At 59.8% G+C, this 19,249-nt stretch overlaps 1 protein-coding gene and 2 long non-coding RNA genes across 3 annotated transcripts in view; 1 reads left to right on the forward strand and 2 right to left on the reverse strand.

Annotated features, from left to right (window-relative positions):
• Positions 1-668: 668 nt before the first annotated feature.
• LOC109265682 (uncharacterized) lies at positions 669-3,624 on the reverse strand. The gene is made up of 2 exons (XR_002079301.2): positions 2,766-3,624; positions 669-1,151 (listed from the first exon to the last, which is right to left on the reverse strand). It is a non-coding gene; the product is annotated as an uncharacterized LOC109265682 (long non-coding RNA).
• A 4,304-nt stretch (positions 3,625-7,928) lies between these two features.
• Positions 7,929-13,525, reverse strand: LOC109265684 (uncharacterized). Its single transcript, XR_002079302.2, has 2 exons — positions 13,400-13,525; positions 7,929-9,244 (listed from the first exon to the last, which is right to left on the reverse strand). It is a non-coding gene; the product is annotated as an uncharacterized LOC109265684 (long non-coding RNA).
• A 1,580-nt stretch (positions 13,526-15,105) lies between these two features.
• Positions 15,106-19,249, forward strand: part of MPPED1 (metallophosphoesterase domain containing 1) — a 75,097-nt gene continuing 70,953 nt past the window's right edge. The window contains exon 1 of the mRNA XM_053895853.1: positions 15,106-15,213. The gene's annotated coding sequence lies outside the window, so the exon portion shown is untranslated. The remainder of the gene's footprint in view (positions 15,214-19,249) is intronic.

Genomic DNA, 19,249 nt, shown 5'->3' on the forward strand with positions numbered 1-19,249 from the left:
AAGTCTCTGTTTGCCGTGTAAACACCTGGCTTCCTGTGTGAGGCTGCCCGGTCCTGCCTGCCCTCCCTCGGTGCCAGGCAAGAGCGGTGGGGGGTCCACTTGGCTTCCTCGGGCCTCCTGGGCCCCTGGGTGGCTGGTTGTTTTGAACGCGAGCTTCAAAGGGGCCATCCGCGTGACCCCGATGACCGCTGTCAAAGAGACAGGCCCAGCCAGGACTCAGCTGGGACCATGTGACCAGCTTCACGTTAAGACAGGTGAGCCCAGAGGCCTCAAAGGATGGGTGTGATGCAGGCACACCAAGTGAGGGCCCAGCACAGGCAAAGGGACCGGGGCACCGGGGGGGAAAGTACTGGATCACATTCACAGGAAATACTGGGACTGTGCAGGTCCCACAGCACTGCCAGGCTGAGTCCCCTGCTGCTCTATCCCGTCAGCTACCTGAGGGCAGATCCTCTATCTCTACAACACTTCTATAATATCTATGTAGTTTTGGGAGGGAGAGAGAGAGAGAGACAGAGAGAGAGAGAGAAGTGGGGGAGGGGCAGAGAGAGAGGGAGACACAGAATCCGAAGCAGGCTCCAGGCTCCGAGCGGTCAGCACAGAGCCCGACGCGGGGCTCGAACCCACAAACCGTGAGATCGTGACCTGAGCTGGAGTCGGACACTTAGCCAACTGAGCCACCCAGGCGCCCTCTTTATGTCCCTTCTGATTCCTGTTGGTCAACACCCAGCATGAACAGGGCCCCTCCCTCTCTGTGCCAGATAACCGTTCAAAGGTCAACCCACTTAATCCTTATACTAGCCCTGGGAGACAAGCATATAAACCCTATTTTACAAATGATGAAACTAAGGCTCTGACAGGTGGTCCAGGCTTGGCCAAGGGCATTCGGGTAACAAATGGCAGAGCCAGGAGCTGGTCTCCTGGCTGGTCCCAGGATGAGCCTGGTCTCATCAAGCTCTAAAGGTTGTGTTGGCTCTGGGAGGTCATGGCGCCTCTGGAGTTGGCCCCCATCCGAGAGCTCCTCTGGCCTCATGCTTCCTTCCTGAAGCCACTGGTGTGTGTGGCAGCTTTTCCCTGGAGTCCAGACACTGGTGGCTGACCAGAGTGGAGGCGCTGGCTCACTCCTGGCTTCCCGGCGAGAGCTGGGAGACCTGTAGGATGGGGTTCTTTCCAGCCTCATCTGGTGAGTCTAGAGAGGGCACTGTGGCCAAGCAGAGGCCCAGTTCAGGCTCCCGGATGGTAGGGCTGAGGACTGGGGAGAGGAGGTCTAACCAGAGCTCTCCACCTCCCACTCCCATTTCATGGCCGTGAACTTGACTCATAGCATCTCTTGGAGCATGGACGGGGTCAGGAGGAGCACATGCTCGGTTGGGCACCAGGGTCTCTGGTCCTGGTCCCAGTTCTGCCTCTGACTGTGCACCCTCAGATGGGCTGCTTCCGTTTGTTTTCCCATCTGTAAAATGGGGACCACCTTGGCTTTGCTAGGAGGCCCCGGGAATGGAATGCTGCTATTTCCCAGCATGTTTCAGACACTGGCTCCTTCTAGCCAAAGGAATCTCTGCCCCTGATGGACGTCGTGGTCATTGTTCTCAACACAATGGAGAATTGCACCCAAATGTGAAGAATCGGGGGCACAGAGAAGCGTGGTCTGTTTGGGGGGAGCGTCTCTCTTCTCACTTCCACCATCCAGCCCCCTCGGGGACCCTCTCCTCAAGGTCTGCCGTGACCTTCTGGTTGTGAAGTCCAAGTTCTCCCACAGAGGCCCTCCGGGACTGGGTCTCGTCCCTCCCGTTCTCTTTCAGCTTCCTTGCCCACTTCTCCCCTTCCTTCCCGCGACCCTCTTTAGAATGCTGGGCTCTTCACACTCTGTCCTGACTTCCCTTCTTTTCTAGGCATCCCCCAGCTGATCTGGACCACTCTCCTGACCGTTCAGGCGACCTCTGCCCATGCCAGTCACCCCCCCAATCCCTGATGGCAGCCCAGGCCCCCTCCTCCGTGGCCACCACCCTCTCGTCTTCTCTCCCTCAGGCTCAGGGTGTTTCAGACCGACCTCTCCAACCTCCCCCCGAGCTGGCTTCCCTCCCTCGCTCCATTCGCCCTCTCACCCAGAAAGCCCACCATGCACCCTGGAACCCTGGCCACAGCGTCCTCTCCTCTTCCACCTGCCCCCACTGGCTTGGGTCACAGTATACTCTCCTATTCCTGTCTGCATCCACGCCCCCTCCTCCTGGATCACGTCCTGGCCCCTCATTACCAGCGTCAATGCTTAAAACAGGGACCTCCTCTTGTCTGTCCTGCCCCATGTCCGGAAGTCCACCCCCTGCCGTCAGGGTCTCCCTCCCATCTCAAGGCTTTTGGGTTGGTCCAAGAATGCTGGGACACACTACCGAGGGGCGTCTGGACCCGGGGAGGCCGGCCAACCTCCCACCGGTGAAATGAGAAGACACCTGCCCACGGCTGCCCCGCCCACAGATTCTCCTCTCTCTGATTGGCCAGGCTCACTCTGCGCTATGGGACCACGCCCTCCCCGCCACAGCTGATTGGTCCAGGCTGGACGCCGGACCCAAGAGCGGCCCAATGGGAATCTTGCCCATGAGTCTGAAGGTGGAACCCGCAGACCCGGGGCCTGGAGTGGGCAGGCGGCTGGGCGCTGACGGTGTGGGGGCCGGGGCCTCAGGGCTGCGTGGGTCTTGCCCTTCCACATGCTTGTGTCTCGACCTTTTGTCAACTCACCGTCCCCCGCAGGTATCAGCCCTTTTCCTTACCCTCCTCAGACGTGGTTCCCGTCGCGGAAGCTCTTCTCCCTCGCTGCGGGGCCCTTGCCTCCAGCAGGCATCCCGTGTCCTGCAGGCCTGGTCTGTGCTTCTCCACGGCACCCCGAGGGGGCAGACGGAGGCCCCGGACGGGACGGGCCGCTGCCTTTGCCTCTCTGCAGGGGCCCTTCACCACTCACAGCTGTCTCACGGAAGGGAGGGCAGCAGCAGGACAGGCGAGGGCAGGCCGCGTCTGTCACCCCCTTTCACCTGTCACCGGCCTGACCACGAAGAATCCATTTGGCAGAGGAGGAAGTGAAGTGTCAGAGAACCAGCAGGGATTTGAAGGAGCTGATCCTGGAGCCAGAGCCGGGCTCTCGTCCAAAGCTCACTGCCAAAGATGTGGGACAGAGTTTCCTAAGGTCACGGGCCTCTCTGTGGGGTCAGGTGTCCCTGCCCAGCTCTCAGCTGCGCCTGGGGGCTCAGAGTCAGGATGGGGACAGAGGTCCAGCCTGTAGGAGCCAAGCCCAGCTGTCCTGAAAGGCCGGCCAGGTGCCCGCACACCTGGATGGTGGAGCCCCGAGTTTCCTTAGTCATCAGATGCCCCTTGGGCTGACCACCCGCCAGGCGTCTGGGGTGGGTGCTACGAACGCTGAGGGGGCGTTTGTACCCGGATGAAAGGCAGGACCCTCTGAGGAAGTGCCCACCCTTGCTGAGCTCCCAGGCGCCCACGGCGGCGGGTCGAATGGAGAGCATCCAGCAGAGGGAACTGCCTTCCACAGATTGTCGCTCAGTGGGTTGACTTGACAAATTCAGACAATTTCAAAAGAGGCAGACCGATCGATCCCCAGCCTCAGTTTCCTGGTTTGTAAATGGGGAGGGCTGGATCCCCCCCCGCGCTGACCCCCTCCCCGCTTCTGCCGCCACGGGCCTGGGGCCAGGTGCCCGCCCTGCCGGCCTGACGTCTGTGCCTGAGAACGCGTGGCGGGTGGCCGGAGGCGGGTCTGTGCCAAAGAAGCTGCTGGCGCTCCCGCCGGCTGCCTCGGGGTGATGAAAGGAGCTGACGGCTTGGCAGTGGCTCCCGGGGAGGAGGCAGCAGCCAGGCTGGCGGTTAGGTGGTGGGGATGGTGGGAGGGGGCTCCCAGGGAGGAGAACAAAGAGCCGAGGGTGCTGGACCCCGGGGGCAAAGGAGGGGAGGGGGCGGGGTGGGCAGGATTCCGTGTCCCATTCGGAGGGGAGGCGTGACATGGGGGGCTGGGTGGGTGTAAGGTGCTAGGGTCTGCCTCATGGCCGTGTGAGCCCAGACAGGCCTGTTAGCCTCTGTGAGACTCAGTTTCCCCACCTGCACACAATTGGACCAAAAATCACAACTCACCGCCCTACCCTCATGCTTACAAAAGAGTGCGGCCCATAGTAGGTGCACAAGTCAGTGTTTTTGGAGTCAGTGAAGAAAATAGACTTGACAGAGGACGGGGTTAGCTGATCTGTTTCTGCACGATGCCGGGTGCAGGGTAGTTCTGAATAAGTGACAGTTTTGTTATTGCTGCTGTCATTATTCGCCACAGGCAGAGGATTGAGCCAGAGTGGAGTCCCAGAGCCAGCCAGAAGGAAGTTGGTCAGGGTGTCTGGAGAGTAGGGTGGAGGGTGGGGCACAGGGCGAGACTGGAGATGTCCCCAGGACCAGGACATGCAGAGCTGAAGGCCGTGGCTGGGAAGCTGGACTCTGTCCCGATCGCAGGGGGAGAGGCCTACATGGCTGGGGATGAGCTGGACCATCGTGGGCACCAGGAGGCTGTTGGCGGCCATGCTCTGGCCTGAGGAGAGGGCAGGTGGGGCAGGGAAGGGGAGAGGGCACGTGTGGAGGCCCTTTTTTGGGAAACTTGGCTAAGAAGCGGGAAGAGATGTGTAGTAGCTGGAGGGTGACGTGGGAGGGACAGAAGTCTTATTTCCTGAGTTGGGAGACATGAGCAGGTATAAAGGCAGGTGGAGAGGAACCGATCTCCTGGGAATGCTCAAAGATGTGGCAAAGGACGTATTGGCGTATTGGCTATATGGGTCCCAGAGGCTAGAGGGGTCCCAGAGGCTGGAGGGGAAGTCTGAGAGGGGGTTTCAGGAAGGGCTGCAGCTTTGGGTTTGGGGTGGGGGTGGTTCAAGGCTCAATGGTGCAAAAAAAAAAAATGGCCATCTTCAAGGTTGGGGTGCTTAGAGGCCCCGGCGAGCTATGGGGAAGGGGCAGGTCTGTGGGGGAGAGAGGGTGTTATGCACGGCTGGGGAGCTCTGCACAACCACCGTGAGTCCCTGGCCAGCTCCAGGCCCGACATGGCAGGGAAGAGACGGCCTCTGTTACACATGGCGGGGCACGATGAGGCCCCACAGGCAGCTAGGAGATCAGCCGGTCCAGCAGGTCCTCTGGCGGAAGCAAGTCGATGTTTCTAGGGCCAGTTCTTCACAGAGGCTGCCTTCAGCCCTGTGCAAGGAGTCTGAGGCTGCATCCCAGGGGACACAGGAGCACCGTAATCGATTAGCGATGTCTGCTCTGGGCACACGATGGAACGCGCAGGCCTCGAGCTGTTCCGGTGCTGCCCCTCTGGCGCCCAGGCCGCAGCAGAGAGCCAGAGGCCCGGGATGGAATGGGGCCGGAACTGGGTGTCACTGCAGCCCTCCCAGGGGTTCGAGGTGCGACCTTGGGCAAGTCCATTCCCTCAGCCCCAGCTTGTCATCTGTAACCTGGAAATAACAGTGCCATGTTTCCAGGTGGTTTGAGGACTAAAAGCATAATGCGTCTGGGTGTGCTACAGGGGCAGGGCATGCGGGGTGTGTGTGTGTGTGTGTGTGTGTGTGTGTGTGAGAACGGGAGTCAGCAAGGAGGCTCAATGAGTGATGTTCCATCAGGGGCGGCCTGGGGATGGTCCAGGCACACCCATCTTTCCCTTTCCCTCGGCTGCCTGCAAGGCATTGTCACCTGGAAGCACGTGGAGGTTGAGGTCAGGAAGATCCGGGCAGTTGCAATGCCTTTTTTGGCAAGTCTCTCAAAGGCTCCCACCTCACTTTCCTCATCTGTAGAATGGGTGACTATCCTGATGAATTCGAGCAATAAGGTTTATCAGCAGCCCCTATGGCCTCAGGCATCGTCAGTCCCAGATGGGGAGATCACAAGTCTGTCTTCAGCCCCCGCCCCCCTCCCTTGACCCTCCTCTTCAGGAGCTGTTTATCCTTCCCTCTAAGCTGGAGACAGAGTATTCCCTCTCCCAGGTTTCTTTTGTAATCTGGACCTCAGTTTCCTATTTGTAGACCTCGGGAGTTAAGATGACGTTGGAACAGAAGGGCAATGAGAGCTCTCCCTACCCCCCTTTGATGATTCTGACTCAACTCTTCTGTTAGAAAAGGGCTGGAAACATTCAGACTAGGGTGTGAATGACTGCTACAGTGCTGATTTGGATGTCACACCTAGAGGCGAGAGAGAACCTGGAGAAGAGGACCAAGATGGGCAGGGGGTACGTGGCCAGGTTAGCTGAGGGACAGTCGCTGAGGGATGGCGCTGTGAGTCTGGGGAGGAGCAGATTCGGGGAGTTGTGCTGGTGGGCCCAGGGCCCCTCACGGATTCCATGCAGCCCTGGAAGCTGGGCGGGGAGCAAGGCGGGGAAGGAGCTACGAGCTCAACATAAGGAAGAACTTCTGATAGGAAATGACCTCTGGGGAAGCAGGGCATGGTGGCCATCTGGGACATGCCAAATAGAGGCATGATTCCCTGTGGGAGTGTGGGGGGGCTTCCTTTCCGAAGGAGGGGGCTGGGGGCCATCTGCTTGAGGAGGCTGGCTCGGCCTCCCCCAGCTCTGCTGTTCCCCCACCTACTGTAATGCCGCCCTGGGATTTTTGTCTTTCACCAAGGATAACAGCTCCCCGGTGCGGAGATTTCAGGCATCAGCAAAAGTGGGGGTGCTTCCTGGGGTTCCTCTCATACCTCTGGCGCATTTAGTGTTTGCCGAGAGCCTGCTGGGTGGCAGGAAGGGAGCTGGGGCCTGGCAGTGAGTAGCCTGGGGACACGAGTATCAAGGAGGGGCTCGGGCAGGGGCCTCCTGGGTCTTCTGGGGACCGTCACGGATTTGTACTTCCTGAGAGTCACAGCCAGCACTCAGCAGCCCACTATCCTTATCCCATGTGATCAGCGCAACCTAACAAGGCAGGTGACTTTACCCTCGTCTTCCAAGTGAGGCGACAGGTCAAGCACCCTGCCCAGGCCCCCAGCCCAGCCCAGGCCTGCCGGCTGCCCCCTTGGCTCTTGATCCCACCCGAGGTTCACAGGCTCAGGGCCTCGCTGCTTACCGGCCACGGGTGGAGGGAGGCAGACTAGCACAGCTCCATTCCGGTGGGGGGGCCCAGGAGGGGTAGGTTGCCTGAGCAGGCGTATCCTGGGTGGGAGGGGCAGGATGCAGACATAGGGGCGGTGGGGAGACACCGAGGGTCTCCACGCAGGGCAGGGGCACCACGACTGCAGTGTGGGGAGCAGGAACCCCATGGAAGGACGTGAGGATGCGAGGGGCTGGATTTGGGGGGACAGGTGGACCGGGCTTGGGGTGCGGCACAATGCAGGAGTGACAGACATGAGATGGGGCACAGGGATGGCCAGCTTTCAGCTCTCATTGCCTTTGAAGGAGTTGCCCTCTCTGAATGGGTGCCTAGTGCCTTCGCCTCCCCAGGGCGCTCGTTCCAGGGTCTGGCCCACCCTGGGGGCCCTGCTGTCTGCTGGGTCCGGGTCAGGTGTCTGTGTGGGGACCCAGGCCTGTGTCCCAGGCATCTTATCTGAGCCTCCCACAGGCCTCCCAGTTGGAGCAGCAAGGGTCTGGGTTTGGGCTTCTACAGCCAGAGAGCCAAGAACCCCCCCCCCCCATTCATTCCTTTCCTGGGTCCCAGGAGCAAGCCCAAATTTCCTCCCTTCTTCTCCGTATTTGGCTCTGGCCCCAACATTGACCCGGCCCTGGGGCCAGATAGTCTGACTCAAACCAGTACTCTTGCTACTAGCCGTGGCACCTGGGCCCTCTGTGAGGTCCTCGTGTGGATGGGGTCACCTGTGTCCCGGTGCCCACAAATCCAAGCTGGGTTTGGACAGAGTTATGGGTGTAGGGCAGCTCTTAGGTGGCTGTCACAGACAGAGAAAGACACAGAGCATCCAGCAGATGCCGGAGCCACCCTGGGAGAATTCTAATGAGTTCCAGCAGCGTGAGCCAAGGACAGACAGCCCGACTTTCAGGTCCGGTCGACAGTTGACTTGATCCTCACCGGGACCGGGTCAGGAGGTACTTTTATTATTCAGATAGGACGCAGAGCTCAGGGATGTTGAGGGAATCACGAGTTCAGCTGGAGGGGACAGTAGCAGCCTGTGGAGCCCACTGGGTCCCGGTCCCTGCCCACCGCTTCACACTGAGCTGGCGGGGCCACGAAGACTGAAGGAGACATGTGTCAAGTCGCTGGGACGAGCTACTGTGACCGTATCTGTAAGTCACGGAGCCTTGGCCTTCCTACCTCTTCACCATCCCTCTGTCCCAAGGGATCCGACCAGGCTTGCCAGGCCTGCCCTTCCCTGGGGCTCTGCTCTGGACTCCGGAGGTGCTGGGACAGGTGCCACCCCTTCCCAGGTCCCTCCCTCCTCTAGCCCAGGCTCCCCTTTGACTCTTGCCTCCAGGTCTTGGCTTATTCCATCCCTACCCCAGTACGTCCTCTTGTATTTGCCCTTGTCACGCAGCACTCCCCAAGCACCTCCCCTTTCTGCCCCTGGGAGGGGTGGGAAGTCCCTTGTGCTCCCTCAGCCTGCGTTCCCCTCTGCTCATCAGTGTGTGGCCCTTGTTGGTTTCCAGCCCCCACATTTGCTCAAGGGCAGGGCCGGGTCCAGTCTCTCCGCAGCTCTGGCTTTGCCTGGCCCCGAGGAGGCGGCTGTTATATCCATGGAAATGTATTGAATATGGACCCCCTCCCGTTCTGCCCCACGTTGTACCTACCCATTCTCTGGAAGAGGAAAACAGCTGCGAGTTGCGTGTGGTATCCCGGGGCTCACAGGGAGTGCAGGCAGTGCAGGGGCGGAGCTGGGGGGCAGGGGCAACTTCCCCTCTTCTTGCTTCTTTGATATCCAAGAGGTGGGAAGAAGTGATAGCCTGGGAGGGATCAGAGTAGACTTCGGGGCAAGGCTGGGCCTGGCCAGGACCCTGGACAGCTCAGCAGAGCCCAGGAGGCCCTGGCGTGCTGGGATGGTAACTGAGATGTGTGGGGGCCTTTACAGAGGTTGGAAGGGGCCTGCCTGACACCTGAGGGGGGACAGAATGGTCGGAGGGGACAGCAGGTGTCCTGAAGTCTGAAGATTGGCCTTGCAGTCCCAAGTGTAACAGATACTTGCTGGACAGGTCTTGAAACCTCTTGGGCCTCAGTTTCTTCATCTGTAAAATGGGCCTCTTAGTCTTCCTTCACAGGGCAGGTTGCCCCTAGCTGAGGTCCCAGCCAGGCTGTTGTGAGAAATAAACCAGTTACCAGGCAACTGGAAAAGTTCCCTAAAAATGAAAAGGGGCTCACAGGCAGCGTGAGGGCTCACAGCCCAGGCCGCCCACAGAGGGAAGCTTAGGAGGGGTGACCGGAGGGTTGGCGGGGGTGCCTGGTGGTGACACCCAGAGCTTCCCCCACCCTTCCTGCTCCAAGAGAGCGGCGAGCTGCAGCCTGCAGAGGGTGGCTGGCCCTGCCTGGGTGTGGCCTCTGTCCAGCTCCTGGGGACTCCAAACCTAGAGCAGCATCACCTGGGGCAGAGGCCATCATTCCTGAGGCATATCTTGGGCATGTTTTCTAGTGACAAATGGCTCCCCCTCCCAGCTGGCCTCCCTGGAGCCGTCCCCTGTGGCATAATCAGCTAGCTAGCATCCTGAAGTTCGCTTTTACAAGGCTCCTCCCATACCTGGCTGTCTGGGTGATGGCCCGAGTCATATGGGGGAGTGTCCTGGAATGAATGGGATGGGGGGGACTCATTTGGACAGCAGTCTGGCTGGACCCTCAGTCAAGGGCAAGAAGAGGGGGCTCCTGGGGTCTTTCCGCATCTCCTTGCTTCATCTTTGGTCAAGGGTGGGAGTGAGAGACTACATCGTTTCCCCCCTCAAGTTGAGAAAGTTGAGGCTCAGGGAGACACGAGAATGTGCCAAGGTCTCAAGCCGGTTGGCAGAACTGGGTTAGAATCCATATCCCTAGACTTGGGATCTGGAACCCTGACAGCATTAGCAAACACCACTAGTGAGCGCCAGTTGTATACCAGGCTCTCCACGGGCACTGCCCCTCCCTCCCCGGGGTTGAGATTATTGGGGCAGCTTCACAACAGGAAAGGTCAGGAGGCTGGGTTTCCGAGGCACAGGCTGTGAGTGGCAGAGGCAGGTTTTGAACCAACGGTCAGGGCCTGGCTCAGGAGTTGGGGCAGTCACTGGAGTCTGACCAGAGGTGGGCAGGGCCTCGGGTCCCTGACAGGGCATGGCTTTTCCACCCTGGGCCTGGAGGAAGGTCCTGGATGAGGCCGCGTCAGACAGCTGCTTTGAAATCGACCTCCCTCTGGGCTGTGTCAGGATTCGGACAGACCTGGGCTGGCAGGTGGAGACCTTGGAGATTATAATGGGGCATAGGTGGGGGTGCAGAGCCAGGCTTCATCCTCCCAACCCCAGAGAGCTTCTCCCCACCCCTCCAGCACATACTGATGTCCCCTCTCTGAACTGCCCCGGCCTCCCCTGCCAGGGTGACTGCCGGGGGCCTGACACAGCTCTGGCTGTTGTGGGAGCCCAGTGACCATTTGCCAAAAGATTCACCATAGCTTGCGCGTTGGCTGTGTGCCAGGCACCGCGGAGGACCTAAGCAGGTCCTGAAAACCTAAGCTCCTTTGCCACTGGGGCATGAGAGGTCGTGTGTGGCATTGGCCTTGCCCATGCTTCCAGCCCCTCCCAGCCCCTGCCCTACATGCCCCCTTCATGGTGCTCACACCCCTCCCTGAACGCCCCCCACTCTCCTTTCTTCACCATATTCCGACGGCCATGGACAAGTTGGAGACCACAAGGCGTCCCATCAATAAAAGCAAAAAAAAAAAAAAAAAAAAAAAAATCACCTATAATCTTATCCCCAGGGTCATCTTGCTGTACCGTGCTCCCTATGTTCTTCCCCCACTGCCTTTCTTTTTTCACGACACAGACTCAGGTGCCTACTTTGTGTAGCCTACTTCGCTGGCTCGTGGGATGTGTGCAGAGCACGGACATCATTTTCCTGCCATGTCACGTGCTGGCAAGTGGTTGCTTGAAATTCTCTGGACATACCATAATTTTTTAAACCGATCCCCTCTTGCTGGGCTTTTAGCTTGCTTCCGATGTGGGACTATTACAAGCAATTGCAGCCGCTGCCTCGGGATGCCTTCCCAGAAGGTGGATTCTTGGCCAGTGGATACCATAGCATGCTCTTTCGAGACTCTTGTGCCTTTGTACAGGCTGGTCCCTCCGCTGGGCGGTCTCTCTGTCATTTATCGTCATCCCGAAGTCTTACTCCTCTGATGTGCACCCATAGCCTTCTTCCCAGGTGTCCCTGGGCTGCCGAATCTGCTGCCCTTTTCCCTGTCCTCAGCTGTCCTTTTTGTCCCTGGTGTCATGAGCGCCTGTCGACCTCCTGCCTCTCTGAGGCCAGACAGCCTGGCATCTTCTCCTTCTGTCCCCGACACATAGGAGGCTCGTGGGAAATGCCTCCCAGATGAACAAGCCATCCCCTGGCTGGCTTAGCAGTGTGGGATTGTGTGGTGTTTCTATTAGTCTCCATGAACAAGTGCCACTGTGTTATTAAATTTTTCCAAAAGCAGAATGTCTGCTGTGTTTGCTAGTTGGTTGCTCTTTTAGGAGTGGGTCTAGCCTGCCCGTCCTGTACTCCTCAATCCATCTTTCAGAGCCCGCTCTCCGGACACCCACTGAGCTACAGGCCCCGAGGGCTGCCGTGCTGGGGACCGAGGCGAAACAAGAGGCCACCCGGACCAAGGCAGGTGTGGGTCAAGCTCCGAGCTCGGTGCCTGAGACTGGGTGGTGCAGGTAACGGCGGGCCCTTTAGGTGGGGAGCTCATGCTTGGCTCCAAAAGAAGCGCTGAGCGTCAGGCATACGGCAAGTGCTCAATAAATGCACGTCACAGGCAGGTTAAGAGATGGTGTCTGGGAGCTGAAGGGCGGGCTGGGGGGATTGGAGGTGGTGAGGAAGCCAGCTTTAGAGAATGAGCGTCACAGGAACTTCTCTGCTCTGCCCCCCAGGGACCAAGACTGACAGTTCTCCGCTATCCCGGACCATATGTCCTCCAGGGTCTCCTGAGGCCACTACCAAGCTGTGGCTCTGTCTTTGGCAGGCAGCAGGTGGAGTCTGTTGGGCTGTTGAGCCCAAGCCCTGTCTCTCAGGCAAGCATGACCGTTTCCTCATCGTCTCCCTTGGAGATGCTGTGCTGGAGAAGCCTGCGGCCCTAGGGCGAGAAAGATGCTCCCTGCCCGTTTGTGATGCCCCCTCATGCTCCACAGGGCTGGGCAGCGCGGCTGGAGGAGCTGGGAGGCTCCGTGTGCCAAGAGGAGTTGAGGTCAGGGGGTCTCACCCTTCCCATGCCCACTCACTCACTCAGGAGACACTGGCCTTGCCCTGGACGCTGGTCACAAGGCACCATAGGGCATTTGGCCTCCTGTGGCCTGCTGAGCGTGGCACTCAAGGCCCCGCATGGCCTGCCTCAGGGCCTGCTCCCGTCCTTAGGGAGTCCTCGCCTTCCCGATCTTCCTTCACGTCTCCTCCTGGGTATCTGCAGTTCCTGCCATCGGGAACCCCCATCGAGCCATCTCCCCTGTCCACCTTCTGTACTTTCTTCCAGGCCCAGCCCTCGTGCCCTCTTCCAGGAAGCCGGCCCCCTCTCCCAGGGTGGGTATCTCTCCCTCCCCAGCCCACACTCGGTCCGGGCTGGTCTCTGGGCATGTCTGCCCCGTGGCTTTTCACTGGCCACGGCTGGATGGCAGGGGCCGCATCCGGGTGCCCCCTGCGTCCTCGGCCCCCCGGCACAGCCTGGCACACACAGGTTTCCGGGATGACACAGGTGGCAAATGGATGTTGTGGCCACCTGAGCAGTGGAGGTGACCGTGGATTTGGGCCACTGAACAAACCTCCTCCTGGGCAGCAGGCCTGTGTGTTTATCTGGGGTTTCTTCCCCGAATTCCCAGGTGACTGCTCTCCCACTCCTCTCTTCTTGGCTTGGGAAGAGCCCACCTTGGGGCTCTGACCTTCACTAGGCAGGCAGACTTGAGCTGGGCCTCTGCAAAGGTCAACGTGGCCCCGGGGGACAGAACGGGTAATCATGGTGGGGGCACCTGCCTGGTGGCTCGAGGGCACTGGGGAACCCACTTCCCAGAACGGACCCTGGGAGGCGACCGTGTGGCAGCTTCCTGCTCCCCAGGAAAAGCGTAGGGGCTGCTGGCACTGTGCTCACCACCCAGAGGGTTTTGCCCTCCGTCGGACCATCCTTCCCCCTTGCCTGGCTGAGATTGTATTTCTAGCCTGGCCTCTTCACTCTGCCCCAGAATCGCCCCAGCCCAGGGTGGGAGAATTCAGGACTACAGACAAGGAAGAGGAGGCCCGGTGCCCACCTGTGGCCCCCTCGGCCAGTCTCTGCCCCCCTCGTTGGCCTCAGGGCCCCAGCCAGGCCTCCATCGTCACCCTGAGCAGCCCCTCTCACTCCTCTGTCCAGGCTGCCGGAGCGATCTCTGCAAAGATAAACCAGACCAAGGCATGCCCCTGCTCAGAACCTTCTATGGCTCCCCACTGTCCCTGATAAAGTCCACCCCCCTAGGCAGGCATCCAAGGCTCTTCCTGCTCTGGCTCCTGTCTGTCCCCCTCCCCCACCTCATCTTCCCTTCTCCCCCCCACTTCCTCTTTCTCTAGACCCATCCAAGCTGCCATTCCAAACATGCCAAGGCCTTTGCATGCACTGTTCCCTCTGCCTGGAAGGCCTTTTCCCTACCTTCTCTCCTGGGCATACACTTTCTCAGCTGGGGTGTGTCCACCTCCAAGAAGCCACACCAGGTAGCCGGCCCCGCTTCTGCTCTGGCACTTGTGCGGGGAATTTTTCTGTGTTCCTGTCTGCCTCCCTACCAGCCTGGGCTGTCCCCAAGGGCAGGCCAGGCCTGAGGCGCCCACACGGAGTGTCCTCAGACTGAGTCTGAAGCCGTGGAGAATGCAGGAGTGGGAGCCACCTTGCCATGTGAGTGTGGTGGGGGAGGGACCCACAAACATTATCGAGGTGCCCTCCGCGGGCTTCTGAGGGGCCACACCCCCTTCCCACCTTGCTCCCAGTCTGGGAGGCCCAGGCCCGGCCCGGGCCCTGGCTGCAGGCCCTGTGGACGCGGCCTCTCACCCGGGGCAGGGGGCTGGAGGTCGTCAGGGGCCCCTCAAGCTCCCCAGGGTGGGCCCACGGCCTCTGGGGGTGTTGCTCTCCCCGACCAGGCAGGACTTTCTTCAGACCAGGGGCCTGGCTCTCTGTGGCCCTGACCTGCTTACCTGCCCCGCTCCGGGTCAGGCCTCCGCCGGCCACCCTCTGTCCCCTGGGATTAGGGACCTGGGACCCCGGGGAGGAAGTGATGGGGGCGCAGGAGGCGCACCCGGGGCCTCTGCAGCCTCGGAGCCGGGGTCCGCGTCTCCCCGGAGGACTGGGGGGGAGGCGGGGGGAAGGGGTCCGGAGCGGGGTGCCCTCGCGGCCCCGGGAGGGGGTCCGGGCCGGAGGCGGGGGGCCCGCAGCGCCCCGGAAGGAGCCGCGCACGCCCCGGCACGCGGTCCCCGCCGCGGCGGCCGCGGATCCGGAGGTGAGAGCGCCCCCGCCCCGCTCCCCGCCCACCCCGCGCGCGGCCCCGGCCCCGGGGGAGGAGGGGTGCGGGCCGGAGAGGGGCGCGGGGCGCGGCGGGGCGGCCGCCCGCTCTTTTCCGCAGCGCGGGCCCGCTCCGCCTCCCCGCGTCCGGCCGGCTCCCCGCTCCCCTCCCCGCGGCGGCGGGATGCGGGCTCCGGGCCCGGGCGGGGGCCGAGGGCCGAGGCCTGGGCGGCGCGGCAGGGGCCCCGGCGGGCGGCCGCGCGGGGCCGGGGACCCGGGGCGCGAGCGCGGCCCTCCCGGCGCCGGGGCGGGGGAGGCGGGCGGGCGGGAGCGAGCGAGGGAGGGAGGGCGGCGGCGGGAGGGGGAGCCGGGGAGGCTCGGAGCCGCGCGGCGGGCGAGGGAGGGGGCGGCGGGGAGCCCCCCGCCCCCCGAAGGAGGAGTCTGGCTCCCACTTGCTGCCTCGGACGCGCGGCGAGGCGGCCGCCGCCGGAGGAGCCCCCGCCCCTGCGCGCCTCCCTCCCCGGAGCCGGGCCCCTGCCTCCCTCCGTGCGCGCTGCTGCTCGCGGCCGCCGCGGCCGCCGAAGAGGAGCCCGGGGCCAGGTAGGGCCGGGGGCGGCCGGGGCGCGGGCCGGGGCGCGGCGGGCGCGGGAGGGGGCGCGGCCGGGACCCTCCCCGGGCGCCGGATGACGCCCGCGGCGCGGCGCGGGGGCGCCCGCAAAGTTACTTTGGCCGCCTCTGCCGGGTGCCGGCGCCCCGGCCGGGGACCCCCGCCGCCCGGCCCGCCGAGCGGGTGACGCCGAGAGGGGCCTCGGCCGGGGCGCTGGACTCTGACTGGGGCCGAGGGGTCAGCGAAACTTTTCCCCGGCTCGCCGGTCTTGGCTGGCTGCTGGCGGAGTTGCTGGGGGAGGAAGCGGACTGGCGGGGCACTGGTGACGGTGATGGTAATAACAATAGCCGCCCCTGGTCGCTGAGAGCCTACTGTGCGCAGCGAAGCCCCTGCTGGTACTTGGGGGGCGAGCGAGGGGGCGGCTGGTGCCGGCCTAGTGGCCACTTTTGCAAGGCATGGCTGGAAACTTCATCCGTCCGTCCGTCCGACCGTCCATCCATCCATCCATCCTTCCTTCCTTCCATCCATCCACTGACTTATTCCACGCGTATTTATTACTATCCGCTGTGTGCCTTGCCCAGAGGATTCAGTGGCTAACCAGGCAGGTCCCAGCCCTCACAGGTAATATTTCCATGCTAAGGAGCAGTTCTGGCTCTTGTGTGTTTATTCTGGAACTTGTTACAGGAGAGCGAATTCACACACAGCCTCCCCTGATCCAGGTGGAGACAGAGGAGGGTCAGTCTGAGAGCTGATGTGTCCAGGAGCGGGTGGCAGACTGTGGCTTGGGGTCTAAGACCCACCACCCTCCATTCCCTCCCGTCCCTGTCTCCACTCAGGCCAGATGGTGGGATCGGGAGGCCCCACGCTGGACCCGGCCCCCAAGTCTGTCCAGCTGACCTCTCTGAGATGCATTTCCCCCCAGCACTGGGTCAGACCTCTCCGGTTCCCCTCCAAGAGCTTGGTTGCCTTCCCTTCCCATTCCCAAGGCCCCAGAGGAGAGCTTGTTAAGTAGCAGACAATTATGAAATTAAACTGGGGAACGAAAGTGGGTGGGCTGGTGGATGTTTGAGCCGGCTGGACAGGACTTGAATGGTGGTGGGAGACTTGTTAGCACAGACCAGCCACATGGGGGTGGAGGTGGGGGGTGACTCAGGCAGGCACTACCAGCCTCAATACCCTGGCCGGTCTTTGCAAAAAAAAAAAAAAAAAAAAATTACACCAACTTCATGAATAATTTGTCACATTGGCTAAAATGCTCTGGGGAATGTTGGTGAGGCCACCAGCTGACTGCCACATCCAAGTTGGAAGCCAGGCCTTGGTCCGTGGGAACCAAGGCGCTAGGAGACCATTCTGGGGGGGGCGGGGGGAGTGTTTGGCTGCGCTGAAGCAGGCTTCTGGCCGTGGGGAGCACCCCGGGGCTTGAGAGCCAGCCGGTGGTGATCGGAAGGCGTTCTGGAGCTGGGCTCTGGGTACAGGGGCCTGTGGTGCGGGAACTGTGCATAATCAACTGTGCCTCACGAGGCTCGGCTCCCTGCAAATTGGCTTTCCAAGTGGCAGGCCCCACAACACTTGTAACATCTTTTTTCTCAGGATGGGTTTCTGAGAAATGGTTACATCTATTTGAGTACTCAGTCGGTCGAGGTACAGTAATTGGCCGATGGCTGGTCAAAAAGCGATAATCCATTCACAGAGGTTGCATCCTGTGTTTGGGAGCGGTTCAACATGAGGCTGCCTTTCTATTTATTTTTTCACCCTAGAAATTTCCAAAGACCTGGATTGGGGTAGATCCCTTTAATGTTGATGTAGGCAGGCTCAGGGTCATCTGCATGTGGGATGCCGTATGTCTGATGTGCCTACTGTGTGTGTGTCCTTAGCGTCCCTTACACACACCCTAGCTGATGCCCCGTGGGCCATGTTTATGGACAGAACATGTCTAAGTTTAGGTAAAAGACCCAGACTTTGGGGTCTTTCTGCCAGTGTCTGAACTGTGTCAGGAATGCATAGACCAACGTCTAGAATAAGCTTTCAAAAAAGCCTGCTTTGGAAAAATTTCCCCGTCCACCCCTGAGACTGTGAAGTCTTCATCCGATGGAAGTAATTTAAGTTCATTAGTTTTCCTTGAACTTGCTACATTCCCTGGCAGGGATAGCCCCTCGCGTGCTCATGTAACACAGGACACAGGAGAGAGAATTTGCTCTCGTCTGAGGAATGGAGGATGGGAGCAGGATTTCACTCAAGGAGAAAAATCAGCATTCCGGGTCCGGACTAGGGGGAGAAGGAAAGCCGTCCCCCACATGCCATCATCTTTCAGTCTATCAAAATGATTTTGTTTTTCTAGTTTCGGGCCTGTGAACTGATCCTGAATAGCGGGGCAGAGGAAAATAATCGGCCAGGCAAAGACTTTTAACAAGTAAATATTACGCACAGAAAAACATGCAATTAAGTGGAGGTTAGTTAATGCCTTTCAAGTTGAGGCCGAGCTGCAGTTAAGGGCGGAATTTCTGCGTTATCCCTGAATTGTCTGTCAAAATCTTTAATGTGACAATGTGACATGTCTCTCCCGTCGCCCCTCCCTCGCCGCGAACAGAAAAAGGGTCTTTTCAAGCTTCCCCCCACCCCATTCTTCTTTTCCCTGAGATCTCTCAGTTCGGCAATTGGTACCTTTGTCTGCCTGCCCCTCTGGAGCCTGGGACCCTGGGGGAAGGGCCTCCCCAGGTGCAGGGGCCGGAGAATGGGTTCTCAGGCTCTCTCTGTGCCCACGGATCACGGTTAATGGCATCTCAGACGAGACAGGCTGCTTGTGGGGTCTTCCTTGTGGCCAAAAGCCTCGCCCTCTGGGATCAGACATGCCAAACGCTTGGGGGGCAGGTGACAGAGGGGTGAAGGGCATGCTTCACACAGTAAGGGCCGTGTAGATGATGCTGGGTCACTCTGAAAGCAGTTCCCTGTCGCTGCGGTTCCTGGGGTGTGGCTATCCCCATGGCATGAGACCCCAGCTAGCATCCTCTCCAGACTGCCACTGAAATTGTTTGCCTTGAGTCTGGAGAAGTGAAGAAAATGTAAAAAGCAAAAGCAACCCCAAGGGAAAGGAAAAAAAAAAAAAGGAGAGATCCCTTTTTTGGGGGTGGTGTTGGAGGGAAGGTATAAATAGTTCCTCGGTTAATTTGATTCACTGTGGTTCTCTCCCTGGTGATCTGGCCGTTCTGCCGCCAACTTTATTTTGACTTTTTTTTGGTCCCAATGAGACGAGATTTAGTTTATATTTTATTTCCACTTAAAATATCTATGGCAGAGGAGGACAGCCCAATCTCATGGAAAAAAAAAAATCATAACAAATTGAGATTATATGTTTTATTTAAAAATTTTTTTAATGTTTATTTATTTTTGAGAGAGAGAGAGAGAGAGAGACAGACAGAGCATGAGCAGGGGAGGGGCAGAGAGAGAGGGAGACACAGAATCTGAAACAGGCTCCGGGCTCCGAGCTGTCAGCAGAGAGCCCGACGCGGGGCTCGAACCCACGGACGGTGAGATCATGACCTGAGCCGAAGTCGGATGCCCAACCAACCGACTGAGCCACCCAGGCGCCCCTGTATGTTTTAATGTTGACCTCAGATACAAGCTTGAGATAGTCTTTGGTCTTTTCATGCCTTTCTGTCCATGACTCTTTGGGGGTTTTCTTGGACGTGAACTTGGCCAGCTTGATGTCACAACCTGGTCGCAAATAGAAGCAGCTGCAGTGAAAAAAAGAACTCTCCCCTCTGGCTGATGGTGATGCTCCTTGAGCTCAGAGCCAAGGATGGAGGGAGGTCCCTCCCTCCACCTCCCCCCGCCCAAATCCCCACCTGAGAGTTTGCTTGTTTTGAATGCCTTCATATTTCCATCCGCGCCTTCCCTTCCGAGGAGGATTTGAGAGTCGGCATTGATGCACACCAAAGGCTTTTGGCATGGCCCCTGCTAATTCCATCACTTTAAGGAGCAAATGATGCCTACTTGCAATTTCTCACACACCCGTTGCTTCCCCTTCATTTC

This window comes from Panthera pardus, unplaced genomic scaffold, assembly GCF_024362965.1.
Source record: "Panthera pardus isolate Hobbes unplaced genomic scaffold, ASM2436296v1 HiC_scaffold_6, whole genome shotgun sequence".
Lineage (NCBI taxonomy): Eukaryota > Metazoa > Chordata > Mammalia > Carnivora > Felidae > Panthera > Panthera pardus.